General features: G+C 43.2%; 1 protein-coding gene and 9 non-coding genes across 10 annotated transcripts in view; 6 read left to right on the top strand and 4 right to left on the bottom strand.

The window, feature by feature from the left end:
• LOC141321784 (uncharacterized) overlaps positions 1–13,383 on the top strand; it is a 239,803-nt gene that overhangs the window by 184,048 nt on the left and 42,372 nt on the right. The gene's annotated exons all lie outside the window — the stretch shown is intronic.
• trnam-cau (transfer RNA methionine (anticodon CAU)) lies at positions 735–808 on the top strand. Its single transcript has one exon. It is a non-coding gene; the product is annotated as a tRNA-Met (tRNA).
• trnal-cag (transfer RNA leucine (anticodon CAG)) lies at positions 1,517–1,599 on the bottom strand. Its single transcript has one exon. It is a non-coding gene; the product is annotated as a tRNA-Leu (tRNA).
• trnam-cau (transfer RNA methionine (anticodon CAU)) lies at positions 1,887–1,960 on the top strand. Its single transcript has one exon. It is a non-coding gene; the product is annotated as a tRNA-Met (tRNA).
• Positions 2,672–2,754, bottom strand: trnal-cag (transfer RNA leucine (anticodon CAG)). The gene has a single exon. It is a non-coding gene; the product is annotated as a tRNA-Leu (tRNA).
• On the top strand, positions 3,042–3,115 carry trnam-cau (transfer RNA methionine (anticodon CAU)). Its single transcript has one exon. It is a non-coding gene; the product is annotated as a tRNA-Met (tRNA).
• Positions 3,807–3,889, bottom strand: trnal-cag (transfer RNA leucine (anticodon CAG)). Its single transcript has one exon. It is a non-coding gene; the product is annotated as a tRNA-Leu (tRNA).
• On the top strand, positions 4,177–4,250 carry trnam-cau (transfer RNA methionine (anticodon CAU)). Its single transcript has one exon. It is a non-coding gene; the product is annotated as a tRNA-Met (tRNA).
• Positions 7,068–7,141, top strand: trnam-cau (transfer RNA methionine (anticodon CAU)). Its single transcript has one exon. It is a non-coding gene; the product is annotated as a tRNA-Met (tRNA).
• On the bottom strand, positions 7,833–7,915 carry trnal-cag (transfer RNA leucine (anticodon CAG)). The gene has a single exon. It is a non-coding gene; the product is annotated as a tRNA-Leu (tRNA).

The following is a 13,383-nucleotide window of genomic DNA, read 5'->3' as shown; positions in this document are numbered from 1 at the left end:
TAAGTAATAATAACAACAACATCAACAATACCACAGTTCCATTGGCATTCTTTATTTTTCATGAAAGAATTGTACATATGTACATTTTATTAACCTTAAAAATTGCATTTATTTAATGAAATTAACAATATAACAATAACAATACAAAAAGGTGCCTTTATCTGGATTCGAACCCCGGTCTTGGTGAGCGCCTGCAATAGGAAACAGTGTAATATAAATGCGCAATTTTCACGCCCAAAGAAACGTGAAAATGTACCGTAGCGTGCATGCTAAGGAAGTATTCAGTTCCAACGTCACATTTCACCCTTTCTTTTCGTCATTTTTTTCTCTTTCTTCTTCCCTTTCTCCTTTTCTTCCTTCCCCCTTTTCTTCCCTTCTTCCCCGTCTTTGACGGACTATTGTTCCCCAGCTTGAACGCAGCGCCTTAGACCGCTCGGCCATCCTGACACGCTTGCGTGGTGGGAGCTGACCCGTTGCGGCTACACCCAGCTTGTGGTCTGAATCCCTAGCGAAATGTTGATTCGATTCAAATATAGCTCCACATGTTCTGCCAAGCGCTGAAGACTGTAGCTGTTATCCGAAGCCAAAGGACAAAGGACAGTTCTGTCGGAAAAGTGGGATTCGAACCCACACCTCCAGAGGAGACTGCGACCTGAACGCAGCTTTTGGATCTACGCCCTGCAGGCAGGCACCGACACGCTAGCGCTTCGCATTTCAGACCGGTCATCCCGCCGGCCTCGTTGGCGCAGTTAGGCAGCGTGTCAGTCTCATAACCTGAAGGTCGTGAGTTCGAGCCTCACACGGGGCAGCGTGGTGCCTTTTGATAGCTGAGAGCGCTTACACGACAGAGCGGGCTTCTCTGTTCCCGTCCGCCTGCTTGTCTCCTTCGCCTGAGGGAAAAAGGCCACAGCTCATCTGAAGGGTGGACGACACGACATTGCGGGAGAAACTGTGAGTTTCCAGGTAAATTCCCTAAATCCCATCCAGCGACATTACATTCAGTCCTAGGCCACCCTTTGACATGCAATATAATCGAAATTCAGTGTTCACGCTGGGCTAATGCTGAATGAATGCAGGAATACCATCCCTGTCGTATTCATGTAACATGTGGCGGTGTTCTTGTGAGGTTTTCTTAAGGGTAATATCATGCTGGCATTGGAAATGAAATTCCCTATTAATGGGAAGGCAAGCTTTCGTGAACCTTAAAGCAATGTTGCCTTCATCTTAAGGAAATATTGACTCGATTCTATTACGACTTGACATAGTCTTTCAAGGCATTCTTTAAAAGTGCCTGCAACTTGGTATCGGGGAAGGAGTGACGTCGCACAAACGATACAACGGAGTAATTCTCAAGTTTAACGGAACGCCCGTCGGCGTTATTGCCACTTTATACTAATTCTGACGTCGACTGAAATGTGGTGCTTTGGCAAAGTTAATGCCCTGACACAAGGCAAAGTTGGCAAAGTTACAGCCTTGCGGAAGACCGTAGCTGTTGTCCGTAGCCGAAAATTAAGTCTGTCAGGGGTGGGATTCGAACCCACGCCTCCAGCGGAGACTGCGACCTGAACGCAGCGCCTTAGACCGCTCGGCCATCCTGACACGCTTGCGTCGTGGGAGCTGACCCGTTGCGGCTACACCCAGCTTGTGGTCTGAATCCCTAACGAAATTTTGATTCGATTCAAATATAGCTCCACATGTTCTGCCAAGCGCTGAAGACTGTAGCTGTTATCCGAAGCCAAAGGACAAAGGACAGTTCTGTTGGAAAAGTGGGATTCGAACCAACACCTCCAGAGGAGACTGCGACCTGAACGCAGCTTTTGGATCTACGCCCTGCAGGCAGGCACCGACACGCTAGCGCTTTGCATTTCAGACCGGTCATCCCGCCGGCCTCGTTGGCGCAGTTAGGCAGCGTGTCAGTCTCATAACCTGAAGGTCGTGAGTTCGAGCCTCACACGGGGCAGCGTGGTGCCTTTTGATAGCTGAGAGCGCTTACACGACAGAGCGGGCTTCTCTGTTCCCGTCCGCCTGCTTGTCTCCTTCGCCTGAGGGAAAAAGGCCACAGCTCATCTGAAGGGTGGACGACACGACATTGCGGGAGAAACTGTGAGTTTCCAGGTAAATTCCCTAAATACCATCCAGCGACATTGCATTCAGTCCTAGGACACCCTTTGACATGCAATATAATCGAAATTCAGTGTTCACGCTGGGCTAATGCTGAATGAATGCAGGAATACCATCCCTGTCGTATTCATGTAACATGTGGCGGTGTTCTTGTGAGGTTTTCTTAAGGGTAATATCATGCTGGCATTGGAAATGAAATTCCCTATTAATGGGAAGGCAAGCTTTCGTGAACCTTAAAGCAATGTTGCCTTCATCTTAAGGAAATATTGACTCGATTCTATTACGACTTGACATAGTCTTTCAAGGCATTCTTTAAAAGTGCCTGCAACTTGGTATCGGGGAAGGAGTGACGTCGCACAAACGATAAAACGGAGTAATTCTCAAGTTTAACGGAACGCCCGTCGGCGTTACTGCCACTTTATACTAATTCTGACGTCGACTGAAATGTGGTGCTTTGGCAAAGTTAATGCCCTGACACAAGGCAAAGTTGGCAAAGTTACAGCCTTGCGGCTGAAGACCGTAGCTGTTGTCCGTAGCCGAAACTTAAGTCTGTCAGAAGTGTGATTCAAACCCACGCCTCCAGGGGAGACTGCGACCTGAACGCAGCGCCTTAGACCGCTCGGCCATCCTGACACGCTTGCGTGGTGGGAGCTGACCCGTTGCGGCTACACCCAGCTTGTGGTCTGAATCCCTAACGAAATGTTGATTCGATTCAAATATAGCTCCACATGTTCTGCCAAGCGCTGAAGACTGTAGCTGTTATCCGAAGCCAAAGGACAAAGGACAGTTCTGTCGGAAAAGTGGGATTCGAACCCACACCTCCAGAGGAGACTGCGACCTGAACGCAGCTTTTGGATCTACGCCCTGCAGGCAGGCACCGACACGCTAGCGCTTCGCATTTCAGACCGGTCATCCCGCCGGCCTCGTTGGCGCAGTTAGGCAGCGCGTCAGTCTCATAATCTGAAGGTCGTGAGTTCGAGCCTCACACGGGGCAGCGTGGTGCCTTTTGATAGCTGAGAGCGCTTACACGACAGAGCGGGCTTCTCTGTTCCCGTCCGCCTGCTTGTCTCCTTCGCCTGAGGGAAAAAGGCCACAGCTCATCTGAAGGGTGGACGACACGACATTGCGGGAGAAACTGTGAGTTTCCAGGTAAATTCCCTAAATACCATCCAGCGACATTGCATTCAGTCCTAGGCCACCCTTTGACATGCAATATAATCGAAATTCAGTGTTTACGCTGGGCTAATGCTGAATGAATGCAGGAATACCATCCCTGTCGTATTCATGTAACATGTGGCGGTGTTCTTGTGAGGTTTTCTTAAGGGTAATATCATGCTGGCATTGGAAATGAAATTCCCTATTAATGGGAAGGCAAGCTTTCGTGAACCTTAAAGCAATGTTGCCTTCATCTTAAGGAAATATTGACTCGATTCTATTACGACTTGACATAGTCTTTCAAGGCATTCTTTAAAAGTGCCTGCAACTTGGTATCGGGGAAGGAGTGACGTCGCACAAACGATAAAACGGAGTAATTCTCAAGTTTAACGGAAGTTACTGCCACTTTATACTAATTCTGACGTCGACTGAAATGTGGTGCTTTGGCAAAGTTAATGCCCTGACACAAGGCAAAGTTACAGCCTTGCGGCTGAAGACCGTAGCTGTTGTCCGTAGCCGAAACTTAAGTCTGTCAGAAGTGGGATTCGAACCCACGCCTCCAGGGGAGACTGCGACCTGAACGCAGCGCCTTAGACCGCTCGGCCATCCTGACACGCTTGTGTGGTGGGAGCTGACCCGTTGCGGCTACACCCAGCTTGTGGTCTGAATCCCTAACGAAATGTTGATTCGATTCAAACATAGCTCCACATGTTCTGCCAAGCGCTGAAGACTGTAGCTGTAATCCGAAGCCAAAGGACAAAGGACAGTTCTGTCGGAAAAGTGGGATTCGCACCCACACCTCCAGAGGAGACTGCGACCTGAACGCAGCTTTTGGATCTACGCCCTGCAGGCAGGCACCGACACGCTAGCGCTTCGCATTTCAGACCGGTCATCCCGCCGGCCTCGTTGGCGCAGTTAGGCAGCGTGTCAGTCTCATAACCTGAAGGTCGTGAGTTCGAGCCTCACACGGGGCAGCGTGGTGCCTTTTGATAGCTGAGAGCGCTTACACGACAGAGCGGGCTTCTCTGTTCCCGTCCGCCTGCTTGTCTCCTTCGCCTGAGGGAAAAAGGCCACAGCTCATCTGAAGGGTGGACGACACGACATTGCGGGAGAAACTGTGAGTTTCCAGGTAAATTCCCTAAATCCCATCCAGTGACATTGCATTCAGTCCTAGGCCACCCTTTGACATGCAATATAATCGAAATTCAGTGTTCACGCTGGGCTAATGCTGAATGAATGCAGGAATACCATCCCTGTCGTATTCATGTAACATGTGGCGGTGTTCTTGTGAGGTTTTCTTAAGGGTAATATCATGCTGGCATTGGAAATGAAATTCCCTATTAATGGGAAGGCAAGCTTTCGTGAACCTTAAAGCAATGTTGCCTTCATCTTAAGGAAATATTGACTCGATTCTATTACGACTTGACATAGTCTTTCAAGGCATTCTTTAAAAGTGCCTGCAACTTGGTATCGGGGAAGGAGTGACGTCGCACAAACGATAAAACGGAGTAATTCTCAAGTTTAACGGAAGTTACTGCCACTTTATACTTATTCTGACGTCGACTGAAATGTGGTGCTTTGGCAAAGTTAATGCCCTGACACAAGGCAAAGTTGGCAAAGTTACAGCCTTGCGGCTGAAGACCGTAGCTGTTGTCCGTAGCAGAAACTTAAGTCTGTCAGAAGTGGGATTCGAACCCACGCCTCCAGGGGAGACTGCGACCTGAACGCCAGCTGCCGAAGGATAGTCCGACATTATTTTGGAAATGTCGAGCAATGTTGAACTGTGCAGCCAATCACGTCGAAGCACTATAACATTTGGGCCAATCGCGTCGAAGCGCTTCAACATTTCCAGCCAATCATAAAGCGCTATTCTTAACATTTTCTTAACATTTTCGACATTTGACCAATCAGAGTAGAAGAGAATGTCGACGGCACGTTTTCGCGTATTGCCGCTAGGCGGAGGAGTCAGCGTTCTAGTCAGGTGTCAATCAAATTGCCGAACCGAACCGAAGGTGTACGAAAGAATGACACATCCTCAGGGGGCGTGTCAGAAGTCAAAAATACTTGTTTGAATACTTATTTAATATTTCATTTTATTTATTTAATATTCATTACTGGATTGTTGGAATATTTGTAAAATTAAAAACAAACTGGGAAATTATTGCTTTTTGTTTTTTACTTTTATTTCCCTTTTCATTTATTGTTCTTTGAATACTTATTTAATATTTTATTTTATTTATTTAATATTGATTACCATTCTGTTGGCACAATTGCAAAATAAAAACAAACTGGAAAATTATTGTTTTTTTGTTTTTTACTTTTATTTTCATTTTATTTCCCTTTTCATTTATTTTTGTTTGAAAACGTATTTAATATTTCATTTTATTTATTTAATATTCATTACTGTATTGTTGGAATAATTGTAAAATAAAAACAAACTGGAAAGTTATTGTTTTTTGTTTTTTACATTTATTTTCATTTTATTTCCCTTTTCATTTATTGTTGTTTAAAAACTTATTCAATATTTAATTTTATTTATTTAATATTCATAACTGTATTGTTGGAATAATTGTAAAATAAAAACAAACTGGGAAATTATTGCTTTTTGTTTTTTACTTTTATTTCCCTTTTCATTTATTGTTCTTTGAATACTTAATTAATATTTTATTTTATTTATTTAATATTGATTACCATTCTGTTGGCACAATTGCAAAATCAAAACAAACTGGAAAGTTATTGTTTTTTGTTTTTTACTTTTATTTTCATTTTATTTCCCTTTTCATTTATTGTTGTTTGAAAACTTATTTAATATTTCATTTTATTTATTTAATATTAATTACTGTATTGTTGGAATAATTGTAAATTATAATTTTCAGCATATTAATGACTATTTTATTCTAAATACTATCTTTTTTTCATTAAAAATAACAGATTTATAAGTGTCTTGAATGAATGTAACATACAAAACTCCTAATCAGAATAAGTAATATCAATTAAACAAAGACTAATATTATGCTTAATCAGAATAAATAATATTAATACAACAACTACAAAATAATAAGTAATAATAACATCAACATCAACAATACCACAGTTCCATTGGCATTCTTTATTTTTCATGAAAGAATTGTACATATGTACATTTCATTAACCTTCAAAATTGCATTTATTTAATGAAATTAACAATATAACAATAACAATACAAAAAGGTGCCTTTATCTGGATTCGAACCCCGGTCTTGGTGATCGCCTACAATAGGAAACAGTGTAATATAAATGCGCGATTTTCACGCACAAAGAAACCTGAAAATGTATCGTAGCGTGCATGCTAAGGAAGTATTATGTTCCAACGTCACATTTCACTCTTTCTTTTCGTCATTTTTTCTCTTTCTTCTTCCCTTTCTCCTTTTCTTCCTTCCCCCTTTTCTTCCCTTCTTCCCCGTCTTTGACGGACTATTGTTCCCCAGCTTGAACGCAGCGCCTTAGACCGCTCGGCCATCCTGACACGCTTGCGTGGTGGGAGCTGACCCGTTGCGGCTACACCCAGCTTGTGGTCTGAATCCCTAACGAAATGTTGATTCGATTCAAATATAGCTCCACATGTTCTGCCAAGCGCTGAAGACTGTAGCTGTTATCCGAAGCCAAAGGACAAAGGACAGTTCTGTCGGAAAAGTGGGATTCGAACCCACACCTCCAGAGGAGACTGCGACCTGAACGCAGCTTTTGGATCTACGCCCTGCAGGCAGGCACCGACACGCTAGCGCTTCGCATTTCAGACCGGTCATCCCGCCGGCCTCGTTGGCGCAGTTAGGCAGCGCGTCAGTCTCATAATCTGAAGGTCGTGAGTTCGAGCCTCACACGGGGCAGCGTGGTGCCTTTTGATAGCTGAGAGCGCTTACACGACAGAGCGGGCTTCTCTGTTCCCGTCCGCCTGCTTGTCTCCTTCGCCTGAGGGAAAAAGGCCACAGCTCATCTGAAGGGTGGACGACACGACATTGCGGGAGAAACTGTGAGTTTCCAGGTAAATTCCCTAAATACCATCCAGCGACATTGCATTCAGTCCTAGGCCACCCTTTGACATGCAATATAATCGAAATTCAGTGTTCACGCTGGGCTAATGCTGAATGAATGCAGGAATACCATCCCTGTCGTATTCATGTAACATGTGGCGGTGTTCTTGTGAGGTTTTCTTAAGGGTAATATCATGCTGGCATTGGAAATGAAATTCCCTATTAATGGGAAGGCAAGCTTTCGTGAACCTTAAAGCAATGTTGCCTTCATCTTAAGGAAATATTGACTCGATTCTATTACGACTTGACATAGTCTTTCAAGGCATTCTTTAAAAGTGCCTGCAACTTGGTATCGGGGAAGGAGTGACGTCGCACAAACGATAAAACGGAGTAATTCTCAAGTTTAACGGAAGTTACTGCCACTTTATACTAATTCTGACGTCGACTGAAATGTGGTGCTTTGGCAAAGTTAATGCCCTGACACAAGGCAAAGTTACAGCCTTGCGGCTGAAGACCGTAGCTGTTGTCCGTAGCCGAAACTTAAGTCTGTCAGAAGTGGGATTCGAACCCATGCCTCCAGGGGAGACTGCGACCTGAACGCAGCGCCTTAGACCGCTCGGCCATCCTGACACGCTTGCGTGGTGGGAGCTGACCCGTTGCGGCTACACCCAGCTTGTGGTCTGAATCCCTAACGAAATGTTGATTCGATTCAAATATAGCTCCACATGTTCTGCCAAGCGCTGAAGACTGTAGCTGCTATCCGAAGCCAAAGGACAAAGGACAGTTCTGTCGGAAAAGTGGGATTCGAACCCACACCTCCAGAGGAGACTGCGACCTGAACGCAGCTTTTGGATCTACGCCCTGCAGGCAGGCACCGACACGCTAGCGCTTCGCATTTCAGACCGGTCATCCCGCCGGCCTCGTTGGCGCAGTTAGGCAGCGCGTCAGTCTCATAATCTGAAGGTCGTGCCTCACACGGGGCAGCGTGGTGCCTTTTGATAGCTGAGAGCGCTTACACGACAGAGCGGGCTTCTCTGTTCCCGTCCGCCTGCTTGTCTCCTTCGCCTGAGGGAAAAAGGCCACAGCTCATCTGAAGGGTGGACGACACGACATTGCGGGAGAAACTGTGAGTTTCCAGGTAAATTCCCTAAATCCCATCCAGCGACATTGCATTCAGTCCTAGGCCACCCTTTGACATGCAATATAATCGAAATTCAGTGTTCACGCTGGGCTAATGCTGAATGAATGCAGGAATACCATCCCTGTCGTATTCATGTAACATGTGGCGGTGTTCTTGTGAGGTTTTCTTAAGGGTAATATCATGCTGGCATTGGAAATGAAATTCCCTATTAATGGGAAGGCAAGCTTTCGTGAACCTTAACCCCCTGGGGACGAAAAACGCCCTGGGGCGTTTTGAGGCAGTTTCCCAAAAGGAACTTTAATTACTTTGTCATTTCTGATTGTACAGATAAAAGCAGTACATCAATCGAATCTGTAAAGGGTCTACTTTTATTTGTATATACTCACAAAATCAAAAAACATTGTGATTTTGCAAAATAAAGAAAACAAAAAGGGTGTGCTGTCTGCAGCGTTGATCTCCGTGATCTTCATTCAGAAACGCGTCAGTAAAATATACTATAACTCAGCCAATATACAACACAGAGACATGAGCAATATGTCTAGACAAAGCTTGATATGTATACTTTTAAACGAAGTAAGTTTTACCGAAAACAAATATCCTGTGATAAAATAATCAATATGAAACCAACACGATGTCCAGTCTCTCCGGTCTGCTTCATTATTTTATAATTAGATCACGCCCACGAGCTGTTCGCTATTCATATTCAAATCGTCCACGTGAGGGCGCCGCGCCAAAAGTAGACGCCCACATCACGGTAAACAAAGGAGAAACTTCGTTCAAGTTAGTAATTTCTGGAAGAAGACTCTGTCAGGAATAAAACGTACTTCAGAAGACATGAGTAAGTTTTTTTTCTCTCTTATTAGCCTACTTGTTAGTTATTACTGTGACAGAATGTGCAAACATTTTACCAGTTAAGACTTTTTGCCAACTATAATTCCTGACTACAGCAAGTGAAACATTATAAAGTATGTTTCATTTCACTGCATCTAAATGACTCACGATGCCAGTATGTTTTAATAGTCTATTCAATAAAGTGTGACACTGTCACACAGGACACATGTTTTAACCTGCTCGATATATTATGATTTTATGTATATTTGAGTTTTAATAGGTTTTCATGTTGTCTTAGCCATTTTATTCCTCTTAACCATTTTAATGTGTGTATGTCTTTAAATGAGTCTGGGTCTGCCTGTCATGTGATCAGTCACATGACAGGAATCAGGAACAAAACAGTATAAAGGAGGCAGCATGTCAAACAATCAGGGTCATTGACCAAACACTGGATTGTGGAGTTTCTTTTAAGGACTTACCATTCCAGCATCACTTTTATTGGACAACACTTCTTTGGATTGTATATACACCGGTGGACACTTTTTACTTGGAGCTTTCAACCAACTAGGATTCTTAAGGACTGTTTTAGGGTGTGATTTGAATGGACAGTCTGCTTTTAACAGCCTAAGTTATTCTGGTTTTACTGTGTTGTTTTAGTTCCTTGTGAATATTGTAAATACATTTATTTATGCACTTTACTTTTGTCGTTGTCTCATCTTTTTAAAACACTTATTTTATCTCACACAGCCTAATCTGACCCCTTTTAAATCACGGTAACATCTACCGATAAGGCTGATCGTTACATATGGTGGCCCGTACGGGGAACGTTAAAAGATTTTAAAAGCTGTGTTGACAAGAGTGTTTTAAGATGACGACAAACCACGTTAATGCTGCTTCTTTTAATACATCTGCTGTTTTTAATGATGAACGGATTTTACATCACTGTGAGTGTGTACAGCTTCGCGCTGAGGTGGTTGCTCTTAAAAACATTGTTTTAAAATTGGAGAAGGATTTTAAAGACTCTGTTGAAAGTAATATTAACCGTGAAGTGTGTTTTAGAGACTCTGTGGATTTTAAGTTTGCCAAAATGGAGGAATCTATTAAGGATGCCGTGGCGACACTAGAGAGAGAGGTCTTCGAATGTTTTAAGAGGAGAGACAAGAAATGGGCGAAACAACTGGAGCAACAAAAGCATCCAGAAGTCGCCATCTCTCCTCGCACTGCGACGACCAGCCCAGTGCCTCCCACGTCAACCCCTGGCTTTCCTCCGGCTAACCATCCCAGCACCTCAGCTACTGCAAAGATCATCAACAGAGCCACTGATGGAGAGTCCTGTGCCACCACTCCAACCGGGCCAGACTTCGACACCATCTTCTCCATCCTCCCCTTCTCCAGAGAGCAACTCAGCAGCACGCAGGGTGATGACGACACTCTCCAGGGACTTTCCATCTCTCCATCCACTCCACCGACCAACGGGATTGAAGTTCTCGACCACCAGGGCTTGCTGTATCGGCGGATCCAGAAGGGGGACGGCATCTACAAGATTCAGCTAGTCATCCCCCAGGCCCTGGTCCAGCTAACGGTACAGCACTTTCACCAGAGGACAGCAGAGAAACACCATGGACGTCTAAAGACCCTTCTGCTGATCCTGGGAGTTGCCTGGTGGCCTTCGGTCCGCAGCGACGTCTGGACATTCATCGAGAGCTGCAAGTCGTGTGGTGTGGAGGCCAAGGACTGTGCCGTCATCAACCCTACCAAGAACCCACCTCATCCACCTCAACCCCGTTCATCAGCACCTTCATCATCCATTAAAGAGACCCGCAAGCCGGACAGGAGGAAACGCCAGGGGGGCTGGCGGACCAGCGTGGCTGGGTGCAACAGTATCCTGGGAGGAGCGGCGCCACCTACCCTAGGACGCCCAGGCTGGTATCAGATTCCACCTCTCTCTAGTGTTTGCTTAGATTCCTCCGGCAGACTAGTGCCTGTGTGGGAGGGCCTAGTTTTATCCAACTTTTTACAAAGACATTTTAAGCCACACATTTTAGAGGATACCCACTACATGGACAATGGCTGACAGGACATATACGGGACTAGCCTCTTCCCCATGAGCCGTAGGCTAAGGGGGGGGACTATGTGACACTGTCACACAGGACACATGTTTTAACCTGCTCGATATATTATGATTTTATGTATATTTGAGTTTTAATAGGTTTTCATGTTGTCTTAGCCATTTTATTCCTCTTAACCATTTTAATGTGTGTATGTCTTTAAATGAGTCTGGGTCTGCCTGTCATGTGATCAGTCACATGACAGGAATCAGGAACAAAACAGTATAAAGGAGGCAGCATGTCAAACAATCAGGGTCATTGACCAAACACTGGATTGTGGAGTTTCTTTTAAGGACTTACCATTCCAGCATCACTTTTATTGGACAACACTTCTTTGGATTGTATATACACCGGTGGACACTTTTTACTTGGAGCTTTCAACCAACTAGGATTCTTAAGGACTGTTTTAGGGTGTGATTTGAATGGACAGTCTGCTTTTAACAGCCTAAGTTATTCTGGTTTTACTGTGTTGTTTTAGTTCCTTGTGAATATTGTAAATACATTTATTTATGCACTTTACTTTTGTCGTTGTCTCATCTTTTTAAAACACTTATTTTATCTCACACAGCCTAATCTGACCCCTTTTAAATCACGGTAACATCTACCGATAAGGCTGATCGTTACAAAAGAATGATGCAATACAAAGGTTATAGTGTTCACATTTAAGCTTAACAGTTATAATATAGCCTAGTTTCTTTGTATTCTATAATACACACAAAGCATGCTTATGTTTGACTATAAGATCATAATTATTTATTTAGTTATTAATGTATCTTACAACAGTAGGATGTAATATGAGGGTTTTCACTTAGTGTATGTTTTGACAATATGTATTAATACTGTGTTCTCGAATGGATGTTTAACACGATAAACAATTTTTATTAGTTTCTCAGATATAAAATGTCCTTTTTACGTTTGTACAAAATGCGTGGGTCTATGACTACAAAATCATAATATATATATATATAAATAAATAGTATGATGCTGCTGATGTTAACATGTTTTGTTAAGATGTTTTGTTTTGTTGTTTTTAGTGATTGGAAACCTGCTCAACACATGAATCCTGCTGACATTTACTTGAGTCTCCTCAAACTGTTTTCCTGAGAGCACTGTACCATCTTCAGATGTTAAAGAAGTTCACAAGTGAATCTCAAGTTATTTTTCTTGATAAATAAATCTATTCAAAATAAGCTACAAACATATTTTGTCCTTATATTCATCCTTCATTCATTCCTTTGTTCCTCTCAGTCATCTGACTGAATAACTAATTATGCGGCTCATTATGCAGGTCTTTGTCTTCTCAGGTGTGAATCACAGCATTATTCATGATCATTCACGCCTACTTGCATACAGCCATTCTAAACAAAAAGTGTCTTCAAAAATTTAAATCAATATACTGTTTTGTGTAAACAAGTGAACGAGATGATTTTCACATCATTTGATAGAAAAAACTCTAGCCTAACACATCCAGTTCTCAAAGTCTTGTGAACAAATATTCTGTATGTGTTTCATGACTTTATTTCAGTGACTTAAAAAATTTTGTTTTTCACTAAGCACGCATAAACGTTGTTTTCTCAAAAACACAAACATGTACATTCATGTTGCTTACATATTATTGTAGCCCAAATTGTGCTGATTACAATATAATCAGAGTTGGGCCATTCATATGTTTTTAAGATACTGAAAAAAGCACAAATGTCAGGGCATGTCAAAACTTCTTCAGGGCCCAAAAACACACTCAGTCCCCAGAGGGTTAAAGCAATGTTGCCTTCATCTTAAGGAAATATTGACTCGATTCTATTACGACTTGACATAGTCTTTCAAGGCATTCTTTAAAAGTGCCTGCAACTTGGTATCGGGGAAGGAGTGACGTCGCACAAACGATAAAACGGAGTAATTCTCAAGTTTAACGGAACGCCCGTCGGCGTTACTGCCACTTTATACTAATTCTGACGTCGACTGAAATGTGGTGCTTTGGCAAAGTTAATGCCCTGACACAAGGCAAAGTTACAGCCTTG

Source organism: Garra rufa, chromosome 1, assembly GCF_049309525.1.
Source record: "Garra rufa chromosome 1, GarRuf1.0, whole genome shotgun sequence".
Taxonomy (NCBI): domain Eukaryota; kingdom Metazoa; phylum Chordata; class Actinopteri; order Cypriniformes; family Cyprinidae; genus Garra; species Garra rufa.
The sequence above is the reverse complement of the archived record's forward strand: the minus strand, read 5'-3'. Positions and strand labels throughout refer to the sequence as shown.